Genomic DNA, 16430 nt, shown 5'->3' on the forward strand with positions numbered 1-16430 from the left:
ACCATTCTATCAATCCAACTGCTTCACGATTATGGGGAACCTGGTAAGACCAATGAATTCCATGAGCATGTGCCCATTCATATACTTCATTTACCATGAATTGTATTCCTTGATTGGAAGCAATACTGTGCGCAACAATACCATGACAGTGGATAAGGCATTCTGTAAGTCTGTCAGATGGGTAGTTTTATAGGGAGGGCGAATCCATATTTAGAGTATATTTCTATTCCAATTAAAAAAAATGCTGCCCCTTTCTTGATGGAAGAGGTCCATTGCAGTCAACCTGCCACCAGGTAACAGGCTGATCACCTCAGAGAATGGTGTCATATCAGGGACTGAGGGTTAGTCTCTGCTGCTGGCACACTGGGCACTCATCAGTGGCTGTAACTAGATCAGCCTTGGTGAGTAGATGTCCATGTTGCTGAGCCTATGCATAACCTCCATTCCTAGCACCATGATCACTTTGTTCATGAGCCCATTGAACAGGAGTTTCTGGGGAAAGAGGCTAACTGGTATCCACAAAATGATTCATCTCATTCACTTGATTATTAAAATCTTCTTCTGCAAAAGTCACTCTCTGGTGAGCATTCACATGGGACACAAATATCTTTATGTTTTTTTTGCCCACTCAAGAAGACTTATCCACATACCTCTTCCCCAGTCCTCTTTTTCAATCATTTTCTAATCACATTCCTTCCAAGTCCCTGACCATCTCAGCCAACTCACTGGTGAGAGCCCATGAATCATTATGCAAATGTTCCTCTGGCCATTTCTCCTTCCAAGCAAAATGAACAACCAGGTACCCAGCTCAAAATTCTGCCCACTGGGAGGATTTCCCCTCACCACTGTCCTTTAGGGATCTCCCAGAAAGGGGCTGTAGTGCTACAGCTATCCACTTTAGGGTGGTACCTACATATCTTGCAGAACCTTCTGTAAATTAGATCTACATTTTCTCTTCCTCAGTCAACTGATTGCAAGGAACTCCCCAACAGGCAATAGCTGTGGGTTAGGAAAGAGAAGATAATTTGGCAGGAGTGGGGGCCATGGCATTTGGGGCATTTCCTTATGTAACTTCCTTTGTCTTCAGGGTCCACTCAAGTCCTAGCTCTTATATATTTCATGATGGAGTGCTGCTGCGCACACCCAACTTTATGGTTTGGCAGGTCAGACAACACCCAGCTGGTGATAGGCAACCCAGGTTTCATGGCAACTTGGTGGACCATAATTAAGTATTCAATCTCTACTAAGATCCAGTCACAGGCCAAAAGCTGCATCTCAAAAAAGAGCATTTATCTGTAGATGATGGCACGGCTTTGCTCAAAATCCTAAGGGTCTGTGCTGTGCTGTGATTCTCCTACAGAGACCTCTCAAAGGCTCTGGATAGCATTTCTACTTGCCACCAACACTTCAAACACCATTGGGTCTGCTGGATCATATGGCCCAAGTGGCAGAGGAGCTTGCACAGCAGCCTGAACCTGTTGCAGGTTTTCCTCTTGTTCTGCCCTCCCCCCCACCACCAAAAGTGGAATCTTTGGGGGGCATTCAGTAAATGGGTCAGAGTAGCACACCCAAATGAGGAATATATTGTCTTCAAAATCCATAGAGGTCAATCAGGCATTGTGCCTCTGTTTTGTTCATAAGATATGCTAGATGCAACAGCTTATTCTTCACCTTAAAAGGGAAATCTCAACATTCCCCATCCATTGGACACCTAGAAATTTCACTGAGGTGGATGGACCCCGTATTTTGTTGGATTTATCTTCCACCCTCTGATATGCAAATGCCTTACCAGTAAGTTTAGAGTGATTGTTACTTCTTGTTCAGTAGGTCCAATCAACATGATATCATCAATATAAAAGACCACATGATTTTTTGTGGGACAGAGAGATGATCAAGGTCCCTGCAGATGAGATTATGACATAAGGCTAGCAAGCTGATACCCTTTTGAGATAGGAGAGTGAAGATATTTTGCACTCCTTAACAGCTAAAAACAAACTACTTCTTGTGGTCTTTACAAATGGCAATTGAGAAAAAAAGCATTTGCCAGGCCAACAGCTACATACATACATACATACTGATTTGCTCAAGCAACAATATCACATCTGGAAGAGCAGCTGCAATTGGAGTCACCACCTGGTTACGTTTATGATAATCCACTTAATCCAAGACACATCTCTTTTCTGCACGGGCTAAACAGGAGAACTGAATGGGTATGTGATGGAAATCACTTCTCCTATATCCTTCAAATCCTTGGTGGTGGCCCTAATCTGTGCAATTCCTCCTGGAATCCAGTATTTCTTTTGATTTACTATTTTGCAAGGTAGGGGCAGTTCTAGTGGCTTCCACTTGGCCATTCCTATCATAAAAGTCTTTTTTGCACAAGTCATGGAATGAGGGTGGGGATTCTTCCAGTTGCTGAGGATGTCTATTCCAATTATGCATTCTGGATCCTAGGAAATAAGCACAGACTGGGTCCAGGGATCTAATGGGTCCACTGTGAGGCAGACCTGAGCTAAAACTCCATTGATTACCTGGCCTCCACTAGCTCCTATTATGATTGGTGAACAACAGTGACATTTTGGGTCTCCTGGAATTAATGTCACTTCTGAGCCAGTGTGTAATAATCCGTGGAATGTCTTATCATTTCCTTTTCCCCAGTGCACATTAACCCTGGAAAAAGGCCACAGGTCCCTTTGAGTAAACTTGGGAGGAAGATTAACAGTACAAACTTTTTTAGCAGTGTAGCAGGGTCCTTCCCCAAGGGGACCCAGCCTTCCCCTCATTCAAGGGTTGCTGTTGCTGGGTCTGTAAACTCAAGTTTGGGAAATGATTTAGGGGTCATGCCTCTCTTGTCTTGTAATTCAAGTTAGGTTTTTGTTCACTTGATCTAGAACTCTTCTGCTTATAGAGATCAAGTAAGAATTTAGTAGACTGCTGTGCTGGTTTGAAACTGTTATGCAACCCCAGAAAAGCCATGTTCTTCTAATCCATTCTTGTGAGTGCAGACCTATTGCTGTATAGGACCTTTTGATTAGGTTGTATTCTTGGAGATGTGGGACAATTCAAGGAGAGTCTTAATCATCTTTACTGGAGCCCTTTATGAGAAGATAAAAGGCAGAGAAATTTTGGAGAGAGCTCAGAGATAGAAATGCCCTGGGAGGAAAAAGCAATGACACAGAGAAGTCCAGAGACATTTTGGAGAGAAGGGCCAGCAGACATTACATGTGTAAGAGGAACTCCAGATGCCTTCAGCCTTTCTTCAGAGTCAAGGTATCTTTCTCTGGATGCTTTATTGGATATTTTCATAGCCTTAGAACTGTAAATTTGTAACCTAATAAATTTCCTTTGTAAAAACCAATCCATTTCTGGTATATTACATTTCAGCAACTTTAGCAAATCGAAACAACTGTTCATCTATTTTGCATCTAGATATCAAATGAGCTACTATGCAATGCCATAGGTCTCTGCAAGTCAGATTATTTTGATTATTGCTTTTCTTTTGCTGTCCATTATGGTAGCCATACCCACTCTGTCTCTGTTGATTAAGTATTATCACTTGGCTTCTACCAACCCAGGATTCGATCATACTCATTGTGTTTAAGGATCCTAGCTCAATAATGGTAGTTTCCACAGTAATATCTGATATACATAAAAGAACACCCATAGAGCTCTTTACGGATGAGGGAGTTAGTCTCACAAGTATATTCTTCACAGTCCGACTGAAAGCTGTGTCCCCTGGACAACCCTGGGGTGGGTGAGCAGGTCTTACATGATAAATCCACTTTAATATTTCAATCTTTCTAAGCTTTTGGATCCCATCACCTATATTATACCAAGGCAGTTCTGGCATTTCAACTTCAGGCAGTGTAGACCACATTTTGGTCCTTGCTTCAGCTAACCACTCAAACACACTATTTCAAAAAAACTGTTAGAACCCTTTCTGACCCCTCAAGTTTTAATATTGAATCCAAAATATTCTGCTTAATGGACCACATCAATAAATTCTGCTTGATCCAATTTTACATTCCTTTAGCCATTATCCCATACACTTAATATTGATTCCCATACACATTCTGCTGATTTCTGTCCATATAAACTGGAAAAGTCATTTAGTTCTTTTGGAGTATTTAGCATACTTCCTCACGGGTCATACCTTCCTCACCATTTGGGCCTTTTGAGACTTCAGTCTAACTGCAGATACAGAAAATAAGAGAGATGGTGGAGGTGGGTCACAAGAAGAATTTGATGTGTCTTGCAAGCCAATGACCTCAGGGCATCCCACTGCAGTTTCATCTGGTGAGATAGGATTAATCTTTCCAGATGGAGCTATGAGGGCTGTTTATTTTTGAGAGTTGGTTACAGGTTTATCAGGAACTGCAGGGTTAATCTTTATAGGTAGAGACTGGATGGTTGATTTATCATGGCAGACCATTACAGGTTTGTCTGGCGAAGACGCAGCAGAATCTAGGGTTTCAATGTCTGCACTGACATCATTACTCATTTGTACCCATTTCAATTTTCAGGATTCCATTCCTTTCCAATCAATGCCCTCACTAAAACAGCAAACACCCTGCAAGATTGGGAAGTCAGTTTACATTATAATTCAGCCACTCAAACAATGAGACTCTGAGTCTAGTTTTCAGAAATCTCAAGTCCGCAGCTACATGAAATAAGACTTTCTTTCAAGGCACACATAGAAACTTTCATGTCCTTCATGCAGCACTTAAGTTGAGAATTAGAAGCCTCAAGCCTTGAGCTCATCCCTTTCTTCTACAACTGTATCAAGCATATTTAGGAACAAGCAGGCATCATTATTATATTTTTAACTCCACAAAACTCTGTTAAGATATCAAAAATATTCTCACCCAGTGGTTCAGTGGTAGAAAGCTCGCCTTCCATGCAGGAGACCTGGGTTCGATTCCTTAGCCATGCACCTCCCTACCCCAACCCCCCATCCCCTGCAAAAAAAACAAAACAAAACAAAACAAAAAACCACTCTCACTCAAAGCCCTGCCTCTTATAAGCATCTGAATAGCTGTATCCAGTAGTGATATTTTGTGTATCTTCATGCATATCGCCATGATTGGGGCATCCTGATTGTTGGAAAAAGAGTCATTAGTGCCTTGGAATCTAATCAGTTTAGTGAACAAATTCCACAAACCCCAGAACCAACTCAGAAATCTCATACTTAAGGTTCTGTTTCTCAAGAGTCACTCCCAGTATCAAAATCTATATTAGGCTCCTCTAGGGAAATAGAACTGTTAAGATATATATGTACATGCATCATACATGTGTGTATATATATATATATATATTATGTAAATATTATGAGTTTTTTCCTAGGAATTGTCTCATCACTGTGGGGATAGGCAAATGCAAATTCTGTAGGGCTGGCTGCAAACAAGGAATTCAGATGAAGGTTTTCAATGAATTCCCCAGGAGAAGAAGGGCTAGCTGAAGTACAGCTGTAAATTCTCTCACTTCTGACTGGGGAAATTTTATCATTTCTCCTTTTAAAGCCTTCAACTGATGGAATGAGACTTCTCTCATTGCTGAAGGAAATCTTCTCTATTGACTGTAGATGTAATCAGCCACAGATGCAACCAACTAACTTATGATTTAAGTCCATGAAATAACCTCACAGAAACAATCAGTCCAGTGTATGCTTGACCAGTCAACTGGACACCGTAACCTGGCCAAGTTGACACAGGAATTTAACAATCACAGCTTGCTTTGCATTTCTTAAATATGAAATTTTTCTTCAACTCCATAGAAATATACTGAACTATTTAAATTTGGAAAAGCCTTAGCCATCATCTTATAGTCCCACCTCTGGAATATGTTAAAAAAATGTCAGAACTATAGATGTCCTTTCACTATGAAAGATAATAGGTTAGGGAAAAGGAAGGAAGCTAACTTTTATTAGGCAACTACTATGACCTGACAATTTACATTAGGCCCAATTCTAATATTTGCAGGCCTTAGGACCAAGAAAATAAATGAACGCCTATATATCATATGATTTTTAAAGTCACACACAAAAAATATTGTTTATTTAAACAATAATTAAATAAAATATGTTCTAATTCTTCTACCTTGACAAACTATAATATTTTAAAAATGTTTATAAAGTTATGGTTTTTATATAACTGAAAGTCAGCACAATATCAGAGATGAGTGAATTTAATTGTTATCACACAATCTGGATGTCTGTCGATGGACCAGTGTTTTGGGGATGAGTAATTGTTTAATATTGTACAATGTTCTTCAGTCACCATGTGCAACTACTGCAAAGAGCACATTAATTCACAAGTATCTCCGGAACCATGAAGAGAAGTAAGAAAATGGATGCTCAGGACTAGAGAGAAATAATACATTTTCATGCAATAAACTACTACACTCATGCTGTGAGAAAGGTTTTATAAGTTAATTAGTCTTTTATCCTACCTAAGTGCTTTGGCTGCTCAGATTCTCCCCACACTCCAAAGCAGTACCTTTTTCAGATACTACAACTCACAATCTTCTTGGCATTCAGATGTAGTCATCTTTTGTTTGAGAACATTGGACAAGAGATGTGGGAAAGCATTTTCCTGGGGACTCAACAGTATTAGCAGGCCACAGGAGTGGATGTTTTGCTGCCAGTGCCAAGTGCTGAATCCTGAGTAACAAGGGTACAGCATCATTTTTATTACATTTAGAGAGAGAGAGAGAGAGAGAGAGAGAGAGAGAGTGTGTATGTGTGTGTTGTTGAACACAGGTCCTTCCAAAACGCGTGGTTCAAGACAAAGATGACTCATGCCCAGTGTTAAGGGTTGTACTGCTTTACATTTATTTTCTGATTCAAGGTAATTGTTAACCACCATTTCTAGGTGTATACTCCTCATTCCACTGGCCACAGAGGTGAGGGCTTTAATGCCAACTATTTTGCCATATCAAACTAATTCCAAGTTTTAAAATAGCTATTCAGTATTAAACATTACTACTATTCATGGTCACTTCAAAGGCAAACAGTTTTAATTTTCCCTCTACTCAGCTGTATGTGGGCAGGGCAGGGGAAGCAGCTATTGGAACTCTGGAAGAGAAGGATGGGAGAAAAACTTGGAATATATTTCCTCCAGAATTACTCTTTCTCCTTATTATTACCTTCTACCATCTGGTACCTGGAAGCTTCTTTCAACATAGATTCTGCAAGTGTGTGCCAGGCACTCTGCTGGGCTCTGAGAATAAAAAGACTAGTCCCTTCCTCAAGGATCATAGCACTCCTGACCCAGGGGCTTTCTGTCAGCATTTCCTGAGCTGATTACAGTATTAAGTTAGCTACAAGGAAAACAATCTGTACTTCTTTCCAACACGTTCCTTTTCTCTCTTTCCCTTCATCAGGCATTAACCAAGCACTGCAGAATGAAGCTAGGAACAGAGTCCTTTTTCCCCTGTAATTAAGATGTATTAAATATCCCTCATTTTAAATTACAGCACCAGCCACCTTTCTACAGGGCTTGCTGAACCGTAACAGGTCAGTAGAAATAGAATTAGCCCCTACCCCGAAGCACTGACACTATACCCCTACACTACCTTGTAGATAATCAAGTAGAATGACAAGGGAAAAGAGGTTGAAGAACTGAAGGATTTCTCAAAAGAAGCTATTTTTCCCTCCCCCGACAATGCCAAGGGAGGGAGGTCATGAGGAAAGGGAAAATGACATTGTATGTTCCCACTGGATGTCACTGAGATTAATAGCAAGTCCTTGTGTTTCTGGAGATAGGAAAAGAGCACTAAGAAAGAGATGGTGTAAAAGGGAGAAGAAATGACAAGTATCTTGAGATGGAGATGGAGAAACCACAAACACCAGATGGCATTGTTCTTGGTTCCAGGGAGTGAGGCCTTTATCAGTAGGGCCTGATGGGGCCACCACCCAGCCTGAAGGGCCCATGGATTAAGTCATAAACTAAGCCCACAGCTATGGTTAATCAAGAAGAGCAGTGCATTCCCACCATGGACACACATGCAAGGCAACATTTTCATCCTAACCCCTTCCTCAATGTTCTAACATCAGAGTAGTCATTTTGTATAGTAAGAAGTTTGGCCTCTAAAAAGAGGTCTTTGTCCAGGCCTTTGTCCAGGCTCCCAGGAGGTAACCTCCATATCTATGGAACGTCTCCTGTTAGGACTATCTTTGCTATATTCATAGTTGGCCTCTTGACGCAACTGATCTTTTATGCTAATCAGATGTCTTTGGGTGGGGCTGGCCACACCAGAAAGACCAACCATGTGATTAGAGGATTGAGGCTTTGAGCAATGTCCTATCAGTCAAGAGTGTAGGAGGGCTGGAGATTGAGTTCAACCACATAGGCAGTGAGTTGCTCAATCAGGCCTACCCGATGAAACCCCATAAAAACTCTGGACATGGAAGCTCAGATAAGCTTCCCTGATGGGCAACACACACCAGTGCGCCAGGAGAGTGATACGCCCTGGCTCCTAGGGTAGAGGACATGGAAGCTTAGCATTTAACACCCTCCCAGAAATTGTGCAAATTTGTAGCCAGTTATTCAGAAGTGTGGGTGGCCTAGGAACCCTCAAACTTGCAGCTGATGTCTGAAGTGAGGGCAGTCTTGTAGGGACTGTCTTCTAAGAATCTGTGATTTGCGACTTAACTCCAGGTAGTTAGATACAGAACTGCATTGTGGTTGGTGTCAAAAGTTACTGTACATTCCCAGAAGGTAGAGAGAAATGTGTATGGGAGAACAAATGACAACCCAGACATGCTCCACTCCTAGCCTCTAGAGCCAAAAGCTTAACCTTGGCTGGGGGGAAGCGGGAGGGAGGATGGCTGAAATGAAGAATTATGAATTAAATATGAGATTAAGTTTTAAAATCGCTAACATTGAGACTTTTAAAATATTAAAGTGGTATTGCTTTAATAATAAAAATTGACCAAAAGGTTATGAATCTTACCAATGTATGACATTAAGACATCGTCCAAAAAAAAGCCTGCTCCACATCAAGAAAGCTCATGACAAAGGAAAAAAGTGGGGAATGATAGTGCAAATTGATAGCAGTTATTGAGCAAACTAAAACCATTTCATGCATAACATACCAAAGCATGGGATGAAAGGAAACTTTCAAATATATTCATCAAGCTGTACATGGTGAAAAAGTTCCTAAATTATATCACTACAAAAAGATCTGGTGTGTTTCTAGGAAGAGTCTTGATAGAGCCAGGTTTGGGAAGTTCAGGCCCATTTTCTATCTCCCAGCTGTTTCGAGTTATTGTCAGAGTGATGCTTCTTATCATGATAGGTAAAGGCATTTACATTTGGAAGAACGTCTGACTTTACTGTTTGCAAATTGTCCAGATTTTCAGCTGGGATCTCTCTCCCAAAAGTGCAGAGAAAAGAAAATTGCGCTTGCATTTTTCTCTTTGTACTTCTTGCTTCTCATCTTTGTGGTCTCCTATTAAAAGTGGTCTCGCCTTTGGAAAGGAGATCAGAAATTGCTTCAGAGAGGGTCTGTTCATCCAAATGACATTGTTAAGATGATTTTTTTTGTTGTTTTTTTATAAACCTGTTTCTCTTCTGATCTCCTCACTTTGCAGCTAAAGTCTTTCAACCTTCTTGGGATGAAAGAAGTACTATAGAATATTGATTTTTTTTCCTTCTTCCTGTAAATTCATGACAAATGGTGAACCAAAGCTTACCTGGAAGTTTAGATATCCAATTAAAATTTTGTTCTTAAGTGAAAAACCTCCAGGAAGGAAAAAAAAAAAAGGAAAAAAATAACTCCAAATTCTGAGAACTTATCATGCCTTCATCTCACTGGTGACATGTCTCAGGATCATTCTCAATAAACTGATCTTGAAATTAAGTTGGCGAGTGTGTGTGTGTGTGTGTGTGTGTGTGTGTGTGTGTGTGTATTTTAAATGAGAAGTATCACTCAACATTTTCTTTTCCTTTGATTGAAAGAGAAAGTAAGACATGACACCTGGCCAGAAAGATGATATGATTTTATGAATTTGCTAGTAGTTCGGATCTAGGCTCTAGGTCAGTCTGGATGTGATAAGACTAAGACAGGAGAGCTATGAAGGGAAGGACATGCTATTTCAGGCAAAGTGTGAATGTAAAGTGCAGAGGCAGGAAACTAGAGTGTGAGGGAGGAAGCCTGGACAGATATGAGAGAATCACTTCTGAAGACCAATGCATTCTGTGGGTGACTGACGCATGGTTGTACGACAAGAAGTCAGAAAAAAGTCTGGAAGATGAATTAAAGCCATTCTTTCATGGGTCAATTCCATAAAAGGCTCAGTTTTAAAAGTGGTTCTTGTTTTCTCTGGTCCTCCCTCTGTCTAGTAGCACCTCCTGCACCAACTTTACCTGGGGAGTTGATCTGCTCCTCCTTTATGTCCCTTAGCTAGCCACCACCTGGAATTATTTCCGGAAAGGTAAAAGAACACTTGGTAATAAATACCCTGCTGATTATGTGAAATTAGTAACAAAACTTTAGAAAGGGATTACGATCCTGTCCACCAAGATGGGAGGGGAGAGGAAGGGAAGGGAGGTAGGAGAAAGGGGGGGAGGGAAGGGGGAGGGAGGGAGGGAGAGAGGGAGGGGGAGAGAAAGAGAGAGAGAGAGAGAAAAAGGAAGGAAGGAAGGGAGGGAGGGAGGGAGGAGGGAAGGAAGAATATATATATATTTATATATACCCACATGCATATGTATATACACACCAATACACAGAATGACGAGAAATGAAAATTAAAAGTAGAAACTGTGTCTCCATTTAAAAACAAAGTCGGTTCTGAAAAAGCTAGTGCTGAAAGAATATACCCACCTTTTTACCTCACAAGGTTCACCGGGTCACCCTAAATTCCACATTTCCTCACCAAATAATAATGACAATAAAGACTCTTTATTGAGGGTGGGCCACGGTGGCTCAGCAGGCAGGAATGCTTGCCTGTGATGCCAGAGGACCTGGGTTCAATTCCCAGTGCCTGCCCATGTAAAAAAAAAAAACACACAAAAAACCTCTTTATTGATAATATAACCTCAGTTTGATCATCATTTCTTTGCAGAGTTGAGAATGGCTGTGAGTGATGGATTTAGATGCAAACAGCAACACAATCCCAAATTCCTAACGTCCTAATATGAGTTAGGTTTCAGGAGCTCTAGTGAAATTGCTCTCGAGTGAAAATGCTTCCTGCCTTCCCCACATGCCTATCTGTCCTTTTTGCACTTATCTCGCCTCTCGGCTGCACTCTGCACTTGCTTTGGTTCACAATTCTTAAATCATCTGTGGGAAGCAGACCCACAGTTATATAACTAGAGCAGTGAAAACCTGATAACTGCTCAGAGCGCCCACTTGGAGGAGGCTTCAGGTTCGCTGCCCTGATGAACAGTTCACTGCTCTGATATTTTTCAAGGTGGAATTGGAAAAAGAAACGTTTAGATAGAAAACCCTATTTTTTTGCTGGCTTTTGCAAAATAAAATAGGTTTGCTCCAAATGGCAGGTGGGGTGGGGAAGACCTTAAGTATAAGTATGACTAAACCTCAATTCCTTATCACGTGCGCAATATAATGAACTGAGAGTGGTGGCCTTTTGGGAGGTCTAGCCCTATTCTTTTCTTTCACAAGTGTATTTGACAGGACTTTTTCACTTGCTAATATAAAAAAATCCAATGCAAACTGGCGTAAGCAAAGCAAATTTATCTGCTTACATGACTGGAAGTATAGGGCAAAATCCAGGCCCTTGATCAAAACTACTCTATGAAATCAATCCATTCTTAATGACTTTCCCTTCCTTCCTGCCTCTCCATCTCTCCTTTCCTTGACTCTGCTTTACTCTACAGGTTATCATTCTCAAGGGGCTCTCCCCACGTGCTGGCAAAGATAGCTGGGCTTATATTCCACATCTCTTGTCCAATAACTCTAGCAAAAGTCTTACGGATCATTCCCTTTGGCCTGACCTGGTCACAGGGCCCTGCTCTCAATGGCCAGGTGTGGTTCACATGGCTACCCCTAAAGTCAAAGGTTGGGGCCAGCAGTCAAGAGCTATGAAGAGTCTGAGATTCAATCCTACTTGGAAGTTAACAAATGAGCCTGTCAGTTTCATACATGTCGCTAGACCCCTGGGTCACAAAGAACATTATTACTCATGACACAGCAGGCAGAATGAGCTTCACATTCACACATTGGTCCCCCTTGCCACTGAAGTCCCACAAGGATATGCAAGGTGCCCAGGTGACTATTGCACACACAGTAAGTGTGCATCACAGCTGAGAACCCTGAGTTTAGGAAACACCAGTCTTATAATGGTGCTGCTAGAAAAGCTGTCCAACCTTCACCCTGGAAAGAGACAGTCTATTATTCTGGCAAACTTACCAGCTGCCTAGAGGAAGACACTATCTCTATCTTCCAAAGCTGTTCGCTGTACAAACATCCTTGAAAAGATAGTCTGTAGCAAAAGAAATAGAGGGACCTATGAAGAAATGTCTTTTAACAATAAGCCACCTAAACCATAAGGCATGACATCGGGGAGGGGTGGTTATTCACAATGGAGAAACATATTCTGTTACCAGAAATAGAAGCACTGTGCAGCCACAAAGGGGTACTGCCCATCCTAATTTAGGGTGTCATCTTAACTCCAGGTGTATAAACTCTCTCTCTTTCTCTGGCTCCCCAACTCAGTTTCACTTGCTAGAAATTCATGGTACTGTTTTTTGTATCTGAGTTGGTTATGCCAATGTTATATTCAGACAGTTCTCTCAATCTGACAACATGCTTCCCTGAAATCCACTTATTTGTAAGAAAAAAAAACCCCTTAAGGTCATAGAGATAAAAAATTTCAATCTGGAATCAACTCTCTGCACCATGAGTAGCAAGGACCATGAACTCCTGTCTCAAATGCCCCAGTTATTTTTAAACTGTCCCCATGGGGCATTATTTTGCCCCTGCATAACTGCTTGCATCCCTCTGACTCTTCAAGCTCACAAAACTGAAAAGGAGAATTGGGATTAAATGTGTGGGTAGAGAGGTTCATTCTATGCTACAGCAGATGAGGAAATAGCAATCTTGGGTTTAGATATGCACCTAACTTGTCTGTGAACTTGGAGGAATGCTTTGATTCTCCTTGGGCATAGGCTCATTGGATGGAATCTAGGAAGAAAGGAATGGTCAGAAAAGATACAAGCAAGGCATGGAGTCCAAGAAGAGGAAAAATTTTCCTAGAGAAGTAGGTCATGCTAAAGGACTACCCCAAAGAGGAGGGCATTTGAAATTCTACAAAACTATCTCTGAAAGAATCCTGTTATTTTGAGCCAAAAATGTTTCCTAAAAGTGTGGCCTTATTCTGGATAAAGAGCTCCACATTTCAAAGATATACAGATCAATTCTTTGAGTCACAGACATGGTTTTGTTCTATACTTTATTAACTTCAGAATCAGATTGCCTGAGAAAGGGGTTTAAGGGAGACACAATATTTTAAATGGATCTGACTAAGCAAAGTAGAGATGTCAGGGTGATGGTCCCTCAGGCAAAATTTCAAAATCGACTCTACATATGTCCACTGACAAATAAGCCAGTAACATCCAGCTGCAGATAAATGCTCCAGAGCAAGTCCTCTTTTTCTTGGTCTCAAAGCTTTTTCTATATCCCCCAAGCATGCCAAAACCTTATCCATCATATGTGTGACTGTTTTATGAACCCATAAGTTCTCTAAGGAAGATAAGACATTTTTTAAAAACCTTATCCATCTATCCATCCACCTATCCACCCATCCATCTAATTATTCATTGAACAAATGTTTTTTGACTGTCTACCATGTGCCAGCCATCGCTATGTACTAGAGATGCAGCAGTGATCAAAACAGATATGGTCCCTTTCCTCAGGGAGTTTATAATCAAAGAGGAAATGCATCCATTCATAAAGTGAAAGCACAAAGGAATATCACGAAATATTGTGCTAAAGACTATAAAGAAAAAAAATGTTATCTGTGAGAGAATAAGCAGAGACACAATATTTGTGTTGTCCTGGATGGGTTCCCTGAAGAAGCAAAATCAGAGCTGAGAAGGAAAGGATGTGCAGGTACAAATAGGTGGGGAAAAGGGAGGAGAAGAAGGTCCCCAGAAAGAGCAGAAATGTGAAGAGGCGGAAATGGGAAAGAGCAGAGTATATCAGTCTGAAAGGAGGCAGGTTAGACAGTAGTCTGGTGAGGGAGGTACTGATGGGCAGGGCGAGGATGGGAAGCCAGGAAGGGCCAGACCTCAAGACCCTTGACTCAGAACTCATCTGACTGCTGTGTGGATAATGGGTTTGGCAGCCAAGAAAGGAGGCAAGGAGACTATTTAGGGCATGGTTCTCAAAGTGAGGTCTGAGAACCAGGAACATCAGCATCACCTGGGAACTTGTTAGCCTATTCTGGGGTCCTAGACCCAAGACTGAATCAGAAACTCTGGGCTTGGGCCCATTAATCTGTTCTAATAAGCCTGCCAGGGGATTCTGAAGCATATTCAAGTCTGAAAACCACTAGTAAAAGGGATTACCTGGCAAGTCCTAGCAAGAAACAGCGGTGGCCAAGAACAAGATAGTGACAATAGAGATGAAAACCATGAGCAAGTTGCAAGTATTAACAGGTGCTCCTTACATATACAGCAGAAGTAGGTAAATAAGTGCTGCTTGGAGCCGTATGAAGAACAATCATTGCATAAGTCAGCAGGCAGTATAGAAAAGACAATGCAACAGTCTTCCAGTAACTCTCAGTTTTTTTGCTTGAGGCTTGCTTGAGGTTCTGTAAAGAGTAGCTGTATCTAAGAGCTAAGTGTTTGAAACATAATTATACTCAATTCCATTCAATAAGTTTATACCGAGGACCTGCTGGGTACAGAGTGAGATGATAAGCAAAAGAAACCTCTAAGAACTTAAAGAAGTCTTTCTAAATAATTCTCCCCAGGCAAGCCTAGAGGACAATTAATGGGGATCTGGAGGAAACCTAGAAGTCAGCAGTTGTTCCATAGAAGTTGATGTACAAAAACATGGTGAGCAAAGAGCAATGGAAAATTGCCCACTTGCTCCTTTTGTTGATCACCATATCTGCTGGTATAACCATTCTTTCTTAATTCCCTCAAACCCACCCCTTCCCCTGACACATGCACAACTCATTTGTGTGCTTGTGGGGTGGGAGAGAGGATAAAAGGAATAACACGCTAAACAGCACTCCTCTACGGATGAAATGAGAAACACATCAAATGGCTCAATTAACCTCTATTTAAGGAATAAGAACCACCAATTACTTGGACATATTTTCTTCTGCATGCTCTACTTTTAGAAGGAGGGCTGACTGCTTGAGAGAGAGAGAGAAAGAGACTTTCCTTCCCTCCTCTCACAAACTTTCCAAAGAGTCATCAGTCCCTCGCAAAAGACTCAAATAGACATTTCTCCAAAGAATATATACAAATGACCAAAAATCACATGAAAAGATGCTCAACACATAAGCCATTAGAGGCATGTAAATCAAAACCACAATATGACACCATTTCACACCCACTAGAATGGTACTATTAAAAAAAAATGGATCTTTACAAGTGCTGGAAAGGATGTGGAAAAATAGAAACATTCATTCATTGCTGGTGGGAATGTAAAATGGTGCAGCCACTGTGAAAGACAGTTTGGCAGTACCTCAGGAAGTTAACTACAGAATTACCATACGATTTAGCAATCTCACTTCTAGATATATACCCAAGAGAACTGAAAGAAGGGACTTGGAAGACACTTGTATACCAATAATCATAGTGACACTATTCACAATTTCCAAAAGATGGAAGCAACCCAAGTGCTCATTAACTGATGAATGGATAAACAAAATGTGGTATATACATGTAAAGGAATATTATGCAGCTGCAAAAAGGAATGAGATTCTGACACATGTGACCCCATGAATGAATCTTGAAGATATCACGTTGCGTGAAATAAGCCAGACACAAAAGAACAAATATTATGTGATTTCACTGATATGAAATCATCAAAATAAGCAAACTCACAGAGTCAGAATCTAGATTATAGGGATTCTGACTCTACCCAGGGGTGGGGCAGGGGTAGAGAATAGGAAGTTCAGGCTTAAAATGCACAGTTCCCATTTGGGATAACAGAAGAGTTTTTGTAATGGATGGTGATGATGGGGGCACAACACTGTCAACAATTATAATAGCACTGAATTGTATATTTCAATGTTGTTACAAGGGGAAATTTTAGGTTGTAAATATGTCACCAGAGTAAAAAATTTTTTAAATCCATGGAACTTCACAACACAGTTAATAGGACAGTTATAAAAATGTGTTTTCATCAATTGCAACAAATGTTCCACACCAACGCTAGATATTAACAATAGGGTCAGCAAATGGGAATCCTGTATTTTATGCATGATTGTTCTGTAAACCCACAAGTTC

The 16430-nt window shown here is 40.9% G+C and overlaps 1 long non-coding RNA gene across 6 annotated transcripts in view; it reads right to left on the bottom strand.

Moving 5' to 3' along the window:
- The window catches only part of LOC143657488 (uncharacterized), a 129005-nt gene that overhangs the window by 64212 nt on the left and 48363 nt on the right, over positions 1 to 16430 (bottom strand). For 2 of the 6 annotated variants that reach the window (XR_013162872.1, XR_013162871.1), the window contains one exon: positions 12373 to 12445. The exons of the other annotated variants lie outside the window; for them this stretch is intronic. This is a non-coding gene — a long non-coding RNA (uncharacterized LOC143657488). The remainder of the gene's footprint in view (positions 1 to 12372; positions 12446 to 16430) is intronic. 6 annotated transcript variants of the gene reach the window in all.

The sequence above is a fragment of the Tamandua tetradactyla genome, chromosome 15 (genome assembly GCF_023851605.1).
Source record: "Tamandua tetradactyla isolate mTamTet1 chromosome 15, mTamTet1.pri, whole genome shotgun sequence".
NCBI lineage: Eukaryota > Metazoa > Chordata > Mammalia > Pilosa > Myrmecophagidae > Tamandua > Tamandua tetradactyla.